At 41.1% G+C, this 9,176-nt stretch overlaps 1 long non-coding RNA gene across 1 annotated transcript; it reads left to right on the forward strand.

Annotated features, from left to right (window-relative positions):
• The first annotated feature begins 406 nt into the window (after positions 1-406).
• Positions 407-3,152, forward strand: LOC122311272. Its single transcript, XR_006242752.1, has 2 exons — positions 407-1,372; positions 2,938-3,152. It is a non-coding gene; the product is annotated as an uncharacterized LOC122311272 (long non-coding RNA).
• Positions 3,153-9,176: the final 6,024 nt, after the last annotated feature.

Genomic DNA, 9,176 nt, shown 5'->3' on the forward strand with positions numbered 1-9,176 from the left:
CCGACGAGTCGCGGGTTCTGGGCAACGACAGGGAAGGCGACGTCGATGGTGCTACCGTGCTGGGCTACGAGAGGGAGGGCGACGCGGGATGGGTTCAAATCGAAATTGATGAAATGGGTTGATGGTAATTCAAAATACAGTTTTAGTAGGAAAAATTTTAAAAATAAAAAAAGAGCAGCCACGTAGGGTGTGCACTGTGTGCAGCGCTACAGTGGCTGCTCCGTAGAATTACTCTTTTATATTTAAGATGAAAAATTCTAATAGTCAAATAGTACCTAGAGAAGCCACTGTAGCAGTGCACCCCTTACGTGGCTTCTGTTTTTTTTTTAAACAAAATGTGCTTTTTCAAAAACTTCTGAAGATCTACCTAGCATTTCTTTTTCTTCATTCCATTTGAATTCCTGCCTCCCATTTATCACTCCTGGTGTCTTCTTCCACCTTCAAAGCCCGCCGTTGCCCCTCCTCTACTCTAGGCGTCGTCGTCGCACATCCACTGCCCAGTACAGCACATCGCCCATTTGTGCCCAGCACCCACCATTGCCCCTCCTCTACTCTGGGTCTCACGTTGCCTCGGACCTTACGTCATTGTCTCTCATCCTCCGCAAGACAAACAACTTTGCAAGAATTAGGTAAGTTTCCATCAGGTAAGTTCCTGCATCGCCCATACTTGCTGTCTTCATCCCATTCGTTGCAACTTGTTGACTTTGAAGGTAGATTGGTTGATGTTCATAGAGCTTTTACAAATTATGGACAATATAAAAGGCCATTATCTCAAACTTAAAGAGAATAAAATGTCGGTTGATTTGAAAAATAATCATTTTCAAACTTTATTCCTTTGATTTGCTGATGGGATTTTTGCCTACTGTAGATTGTAGTTAAAGAGCTTCTTTATGCATTATGCGGGCTATGCTTTGTAATATTTCATCAAAGATATGATTAGCAAGTGAGAATCCAGCTTTCACCCATTTCATGGCAAGGATTTCATCAAGTTATATCCTATGGATGCAAGAAATTAAACTATATCACCCAATCGATGCCTTGACAATCCCATATCTGTGGGAATTCTTGTTAGGATTCTCTTAGTTTCCCATATTGCATATTGAAGTATTATGAGGTGCTGGCTCCAGTGGGTCTCTTACAATTCTGCTTTCTAATTCTCGATAAATAAATACCATAGAAAGAAAAATCACGAATCTTTTGGATTTAGATTCGATTTTTGTTTTCTTACTACCATTTTAGAATCTAAGGTTGTGTCCGTTGGTTTTCTTGGAATCATGTCTAACTGCTGAGTTTTGCTTTGATTTTTGGTGATTATGGTGACGATAAAGAGCTTGATCGCTACTTGGATCAGTCAATTCCTTGCTTGCATGGGGTAAGTCCTAGGTCTCGAGCCCTAATTGCCTATAATCAATTTTATTTGGATTGGAATTGATATTTGGAAGTGCTTTTCTTGCCTTTTTGGGTGTCCTAATTGCTGCCATTTTTGTTCCCAAAAAGCAAGTAGAGTACTTCAGTTAGGAATGTTTCTGCTATTAATGTTAAGTTTTGGCTTCTTTTTTTGGAGAAACAAAAAAGGGCCCTTTTTGGAATGACCATTGACTTGTTTGTTCCTGATCTTATATCTTTGTTTGGTCAGCACGTTGTATTTGTTTCTAGTAATGGTAATCTGATCCTTTTTTTTCCCTAGTAGAGTATTCAAAGTTCAAGTCATCAAGGCAATATAAAGTTTTACTTCGTCCATATATGCATGCAAGTATGTCTGTATGTGAGTTGCATCTAGTCATATCTAATTAACTTTTCATGGATGAGCATGCTTACAAAATTGGCATTGGATTACATTGCCTCCCCATGCCGTACCCTTTATGCACCTATATATCAAGATGGTTGGAGATAAAAAACCAATACCATGTATAAAATATACAAATTTAGTTATATATATCTATATATATATAGTAAAAATACTGCTCTTGTTTGATCATTTGAAAAGAGCAGTTAAGCATCATTGGCTTTGCAAGCAAAAGTTCCTAGATTCATGGAGATATAGAACACCATATGAGCTACCATGCTTGCATATTCACAATTTGAGTTTCTAACAATTGTTCCAATAATTACATATATGATTTGACCTTTGGATGAACATCAAGCAGTCGCTGCTTGAAGCCTTAATCGGCAAGAAGGGGTCATTTGCTTTCTGGCCATCAAATGCATTCAGTTCTAGTTGTTAGTTGGGCCAGTTTGATTGCCCGGTCTACTCTCCTCTCAAATGTTAGAAAAATAAGAAAACTAAATAATTCTATAGATGATAACTGCACTCCCTACCTAAAAGGAAAGTCCCATCACATAACTATTAGTTGTATCTGATTTATTCAATATTTTTTGTTTCTTTTCTTCTTGCTAGCATCATAACTGGTAGGAGGATAGTTGACAATTAGAAATAAATTAAATTAATAATTCATCTTCACAATCTTGTGTATTTTCCTCTGTTTACTCTTATGTGCTAGTCTTGACAAATTTTGCTTTTTTTGAGTGTTTGTTTGCATTTTGTATTTTTTGAGTGTTGCATTTTCCTCCTTGTCTCTTGTTCGAAATTGAAGGGATTGAATTTTTTGAGTGTTGCATTTTTTGGAGTGCTTTGCAGTATTTAATCATGGGAATTGTTTCTAGAGCAATTAAGAATGTTAGTTATGTGCAGATTGGTGTGATGATGGTGTTCTTGTTAGTACAAGCCATTTATATGGAGATGCCTTTGGTTATGATTTTCCTTAGATTATCCTCATGTCCCTTTTCCAAATTTTACATTATTCTATCTGCAGTGGTGAGTATTTATGGAGATGCCTTGGCTATATTATATCTATGTTTTACAATTTAGCTAATTTTATCTGGGTAAACTTATTATGAACATTAATTTTGAAAATGGTTTTTTGTTGGAATGGATAGAATAGCATTGTTAATATAGGCTACGATGAGATGCATGGTGTTTATGGCGGAGTTGCATCCAAAGGATTGTCAGAGGATTCATTGAAGATGTTACTCTTTTTGCAAAGATTTTGATTGAATCTCATAATGTTCATTCATGTTATGTATTTAGAAAACTAATGTATTTGTATAATTGGAATGATTTTAACTTATGGGAATCTGTTCTTATATTGGCATTAATCATTTATTTCATACTTGATGGCATTTATTTCATGAACATGTAGTTAATTTCAGTGGAATGGTAGGTGTTGAGCTTCATCCAAGACGTGCAAAAACTAACTTTACAACTTTGACAAATGATAAATTTTTAATTTTTAATGTTTTTAGGCACTTAGGCCTTGATGTTTTGGGAAAATTAGATGCAGGTATTTGAAGACTTTGGTTACCAGTTACTTGCCCAAGAATATTGGTATATTGTTTGCACCAATTTACAGCTCTCAAGCACATGGACGAGTGCTTTGTTTCATCCCTTTTGTCAATTGTTCATTGTTATTTTGAGTAAGATCTAGCATTGTAAGATCCCCAACATGTATGGCTTGGTAAGCTTGCAAATATTAAATATGCCAATAGCATCATAACTTTGATATAATTATTAGGCTTGCACAGTGGCCCGGCCCGCACAAATTTTGGCCCGAACCGACCCGACCTGAAGAAAAAGACACATTTATGTGGCCCGATCCGACCCAAAACTTACGGATCGGGTCGAACCCGTTCATTACTCTGCTTTCAATACCTTCATTTGCAGAGTTGCAGCCAATCTCCGATTCTACTTTTACTCTGCTACTTGCGTCTTTTTCCACAGCCACATCTTACTTCTTCCACCAAAATCAAACTTACCCACTTTGTCTCTCGGCTTGGTGGTGATTAGAACCGCAGCTCTACTGCTAGCCATATACAACATCCTCATCATCAGATGCATGCACAGCCGTAGCCAGAGACGGCTGCGAAGACCGAGCCAGCTGGCAGAGAATGCTACAACTAAGATCCGAGAAAACTAGAGGAAGTTCCTTCCCACGATGAAATCAGAGAGAGAGAGAGCGTGACAGAGAGGAAGTTCTAGAGAGAGAGAGAGAGAGATGAACGCTGATGCTAAAGTGCAGCCCGGAAGGGTCAGATCCGGTCATACTTGCGAACGTGATGAACGTTAGCCACTTTAGGTACTTCCAGAGGTGGTCCAGAGTCAACAAGTTCATCGTTTTCGTCGCATACTGGTCCATATTTAGCAAGCGTATGCCGTTCCTCGGGTGATCGGTTTCGATCGATATTGGGGGTAGTAAACCCATTATTTTCTTTGAACCGATGGACCCGATTTAGTCGGATGGGTCCTTATCGGACCTTACGGATTGATCGGGTCAGGCCATTTTATGCACAGGCCTAATAATTATCATGTTCAATAGACATTGTCAAATAATTTTATAATACTAATCAAACAAGATGGAACTAGAAATTGGATTCTCATTTGAGATTTTTCTTCATATAATAGAAACCAAAATTTTCTAACACACTAATCTAAAATTTATATATATAAATATATATTACAAAAAGTAAAATCGGAATCAGGTCAAGTCTCTAGTTCTCATTCGACATTTTTTACATGATGGGAATCAAATTTTTCTAGCATATGATCTAGAATTTATATCAAAACAAGAAATAAAATTAAACAGAGACAATTAACGATCTCCCCAAGTCATTGGTTGACCAAAGAAACAAGAACAAGAAGGTAAGTTTAGATTTCTATTACAAAAGTAACCTTGGATTCAGATTAGATAAAAATCAAAGGCAAGAGTCATGTGTTAAGCATCCTCAAGGATATAATCCAAGGGCAGGGCATGCAATTCTTTGAGGAGTCTTCTTGTAACATATGCAATTCTCCTCCTGAGTTTTGTAGAGCTGGAAAGAACATAGCAGAAAACATGAAATTCTTTGAGGAGTCTTCTTGTAATACATGCAATTCTTGTAGAGCTTGTATAGCAGTCTTCTTGTAATACATGCAATTCTTGTAGAGCAGAAAGAACATAGATCAGCTTGTAGAGCAGTCTTCTTGACACTCACCACTCTATTAGTTTGCTCTCATTTTCTTGTTTGCATCAAAACTTCCATTCCATTCCGATCCCTAAGTGGAGAACAATATAATTAGTGTTTGAAGGCACATGAAATGAGCATGTGGCACCACTTCTAAGTCAAGGTTTTGGACTTTAAATTTGTCTTAAGTACAAGATGTGTACCATCTTTAGGATCCCTTTTATCTGAGAGTGGAGATCACGGTCCAGTCATACCCTTCTATTTTAACTTCTATCACAATAAAAACATAAGAAAGGATGACTATCATTTAATATATAAATCACAGTTGAAAGTGCTTTGAAAGTTTTGTAAAGCACTACCTAGTTGCAAAACCCATCATTCTACTTGGAGGGACCATTCCAATCGGAGGGCCCTGGAGCATATAAAAAGGTCCCATAATACATTAAACACCAATAAGTCTAGAGTTTAGGCCCAGCATGAGCCCGAACGTCACGAAGGAATGGTTAAAAAGAATTCAAAAAAAGACATGCATGGCGCCACCTTCAACAGAAGGATAAAAACAGTAAGAAGTGATAGGATTATTCAAAATCCTAAGTCTTGATCAGTTCCGATAAATCCTGGAAGAGATATGTGCAACAAACGAGCCTATATATATATAGGTAATCTTTAAGGTTTAAAGGAATAATTTTTCAAAACTGACTTGAGCATTGGAGTGTTTGCAGGAGGAGCCCCCCTTGAGTTCCCGCAAAGAAGAACGGCTGAGCTGTGGGAGGTTGGAAGTGAGACACGTCCCAAACATTGGCGCCATCTGTGGGATCTGTGATTTAGCGTGGTTCTCACATGCCAATTGTAACACACTTAGTAGCAAGCTGAACAATGGACACCGGATCGTCATCTGTGGAAGCGCGACTAGTAGTAGCAGAGGAGAAATTGAAACAAGCTCTGGAGGCCATGGGAGTCTTGCAAAAAGAGAACGACGACTTGAGATGAAGGAACTCCAATTCTCATAATGACGATGTGCCCGCTCACAGTGAACAAGGTGAGCAAGAAGCACATTGCAGGGTTGAAAAGGATGCTGAACGCAAGGAGAAAGAAAAGATGCATGATGAGTTGATGGAGTTGGTAGGAAAATATGAAGAGATGGCGAAGAGGGCGGTTTTTCCTCAGTGGAAAGCCTGCTCCACCAAACAGACCTGTCGTATAGTGCCCGTATTATGGCTGTACCGGTCCCGCCAAAGTTTAAAGTTCCCTAGATAGATATGTACGATGGGTCCAAGGACCCAGTAGATCATCTGGAAAACTTTAAAGCTCACATCACACTTCACGGTTTCCAAGGAGAAATTGCATGCCGAGCCTTCCCTCTAACTCTGAAGGGGATTGGTCGAGGATGGTTCGGGACCCTTAAACCAAGGTCGATAGACAATTTCAAGGAACTGGCAAAGCAGTTCTTGACTCAGTTCATGCCTAGCCGGAGACGTCGGCGCCCAGCCGCCTACCTGTTAACGGTTAAGCAAAGGGAGGATGAGAATTTAAAAGCCTACTTGGCCCATTTCAACAAGGAGCGCTTAACAATGAATGACCAAGATGAGAAGATCACCCTAGCCGCCCTCTTAGGAGGGGTATAGCCGTGCAGTCCTTTCATGGCAGAGTTGGCCCGAAGGACTCCTTCCACCCTTAGGGAATTCATGGACAGGGCGGATGATTTTGTCAACGTAGAAGATACTCTACAAGCTTTGGTGGACCCCTGTAAAGATGATACTCAGGTTGAGTGGAAAAATAGGCGAGTTGATAAGAAGGGTAATCCTAGTAGGTGAGAAAGACCAAGAGAAGGGCGGATAGATCTCAATCTCAGATTGGTGCACAATAATCTGGGCGTACAGGAAGAAGAGAAAAAAAAGGAAAGCCGCTGCCCTACCAAAGCAGATGGTCGGTACTGCAAGTACCATCAGACGAGTTTGCACTGGACGGAGGACTGCACGACCATGACAAAAAGACTTGCTAAGTTAGCAGGAACTGGTGAATTGGAGCGAATGGTCATGGAGGGATCAAAGCCTAAAAGGCGTAAAGAGACTAGGCAAGAAGCAAAGCGGAGTTTCAGTCTGGAAAGGAGGTGCCATGTCAGTAACCGCCAGGACAGGAGAGAGAGATCGCCCCCAAGAGGTGGAACAGGGCACCCATAGGAGAAATAAAGACCATAGCTAGAGGTTTTGCTGGGGTGGTATTTCCACGTCCAGCTGAAAGGTGTATGCACGAAAGGCAAGATATGAAGAAGTGTTCGTGGCGGATAGGGCACATAAACAACCAAAGCTCAGCAATGCGCGAATGGTGATATCCTTCGAAGAGGCAGACAGAGAAGGCATTATATATCCGCATGACGATGCTCTAGTAATAACCCTCGTGACAGCTAATTATACCACTAGGCGGGTACTAGTGGACAATGGGAGCTCGGCTGATATACTGTTATGGGAGGCATTTGTCAAAATGGGGATTGACCTTGGAAAACTGAGGGTCTCACTTATGCCGTTAAAGGGTTTCTCAGGGGATACCATCCAGCTAATGGGGGCGATCAAGCTTTCAATAACTGTAGGCACGGGGGCAAGGATAGCAACCACGATGACCGACTTCCTGGTAGTGAAAGCTCCTTCCTCCTATAATGCCTTATTGGGCAGACTGACACTCAACCATTTGAGGGAGGTAACATCCACCTACCACCTCAAGATGAAGTTCCCAATAGATGGCGGCGTGCGAGAGGCGAGAGGCGAGCAAGCCCTGGCTCGAGAATGTTATGTGCAGGAATTAAAGAAAGTCAAGAAGGAAGTCTCCGCGGTTGTAGGATAGGATGGGGCCTTATCGCCTCTACCCCCACCTGTAGCGATAACTTATGAGAGAGACCTAGAGGTCAGAGATGATCGGGTTCAGCAACATGCGGAAGTCAATGAACCTTTGGAACTTGTGACATTGTACGCCAACCGCCCAGGGACCACAACCCGTATTGGGACACAAGTCCCACCGACAGATAGAGAAGTGCTGATATAGTTGTTGATAGAACATAGGGATGTCTTCGCATGGAACCATGAAGAAATGCCCGATATAGACAACGACATTATTGAGCATTGCTTAGGCGTAGACCCAACTCACAAAGTAGTGAGATAGAAGAGGAGATCGTTTAGCGTAGAGAAGTACGCCGCCATTAATGAAGAAGTTGAAAGATTGCTCACGGCCAGTTTCATCAGAGAGGCCCATTACCCAGAGTGGTTATCCAATGTTGTCATGGTGAAAAAAGCGAATGGAAAGTGGAGAATGTGTGTAGACTTCACAGATTTAAACAAAACTTGCTCGAAAGATAGCTTCCCTTTACCCCATATCGATATTATTGTAGATGCTACAACGGGGCATCATATGCTATGTTTCATGGGTGCATATTCAGGTTACAACCAGATACGGATGAATGCAGGGGATGAAGAAAAGACATCTTTCATCATAGACCGAGGACTGTATTGCTACCAAGTCATACCCTTTGGGCTGAAAAATGCAGGGACAACCTACCAAAGGTTGGTAAATCGGATGTTCAGGGAGTAGATTGGGAAATCTATGTAGGTATACGTGGATGACTTGCTAGTAAAAAGCAAAGAGCCCGCCTAGCATCTTGTAGATTTACGAGCGGTGTTTGGAGTCTTACGCCATTACAAAATGAGGCTGAACCCATCAAAATGTGTTTTCGGGGTCTAGTCCGGAAAATTTCTAGGCTTCATCATGTCTAAAAGAGGAATTGAAGCCTTTCCAGATAAGATAGAGGCCATAATCAATATGAAGCCGCCAAAGAATCTGAATGAGACTCAACGACTGGCAGGGCGAGTGGCTGCCTTGGGAAGATTCATAGCCAGGTCAATAGACAAATGCGTCCCATTTTTTCAAGTGTTGCGGAAGGTACATCCTTGGAATGAGCAATGCAACGAAGCGTTCGAAAGATTAAAACAGTATCTGGCCAGTCCACCCCTTTTAAAGCGACTAGAGAAGGGAGACGTACTCTAGCAGTCTCCCCACACGCTGTATCATCCGTCCTCAAAAAAGGAAGTAGAAGCCGTGCAGCATCCAGTGTATTATGTGAGTCGAGCACTCAAAGGAGCAGAGTCAAGGTACCCTCGAATCTAGTTGTTGGCATTTGCCTTGGTAGTGGC

The sequence above is a fragment of the Carya illinoinensis genome, chromosome 5 (genome assembly GCF_018687715.1).
Source record: "Carya illinoinensis cultivar Pawnee chromosome 5, C.illinoinensisPawnee_v1, whole genome shotgun sequence".
Taxonomy (NCBI): Eukaryota; Viridiplantae; Streptophyta; class Magnoliopsida; order Fagales; family Juglandaceae; genus Carya; species Carya illinoinensis.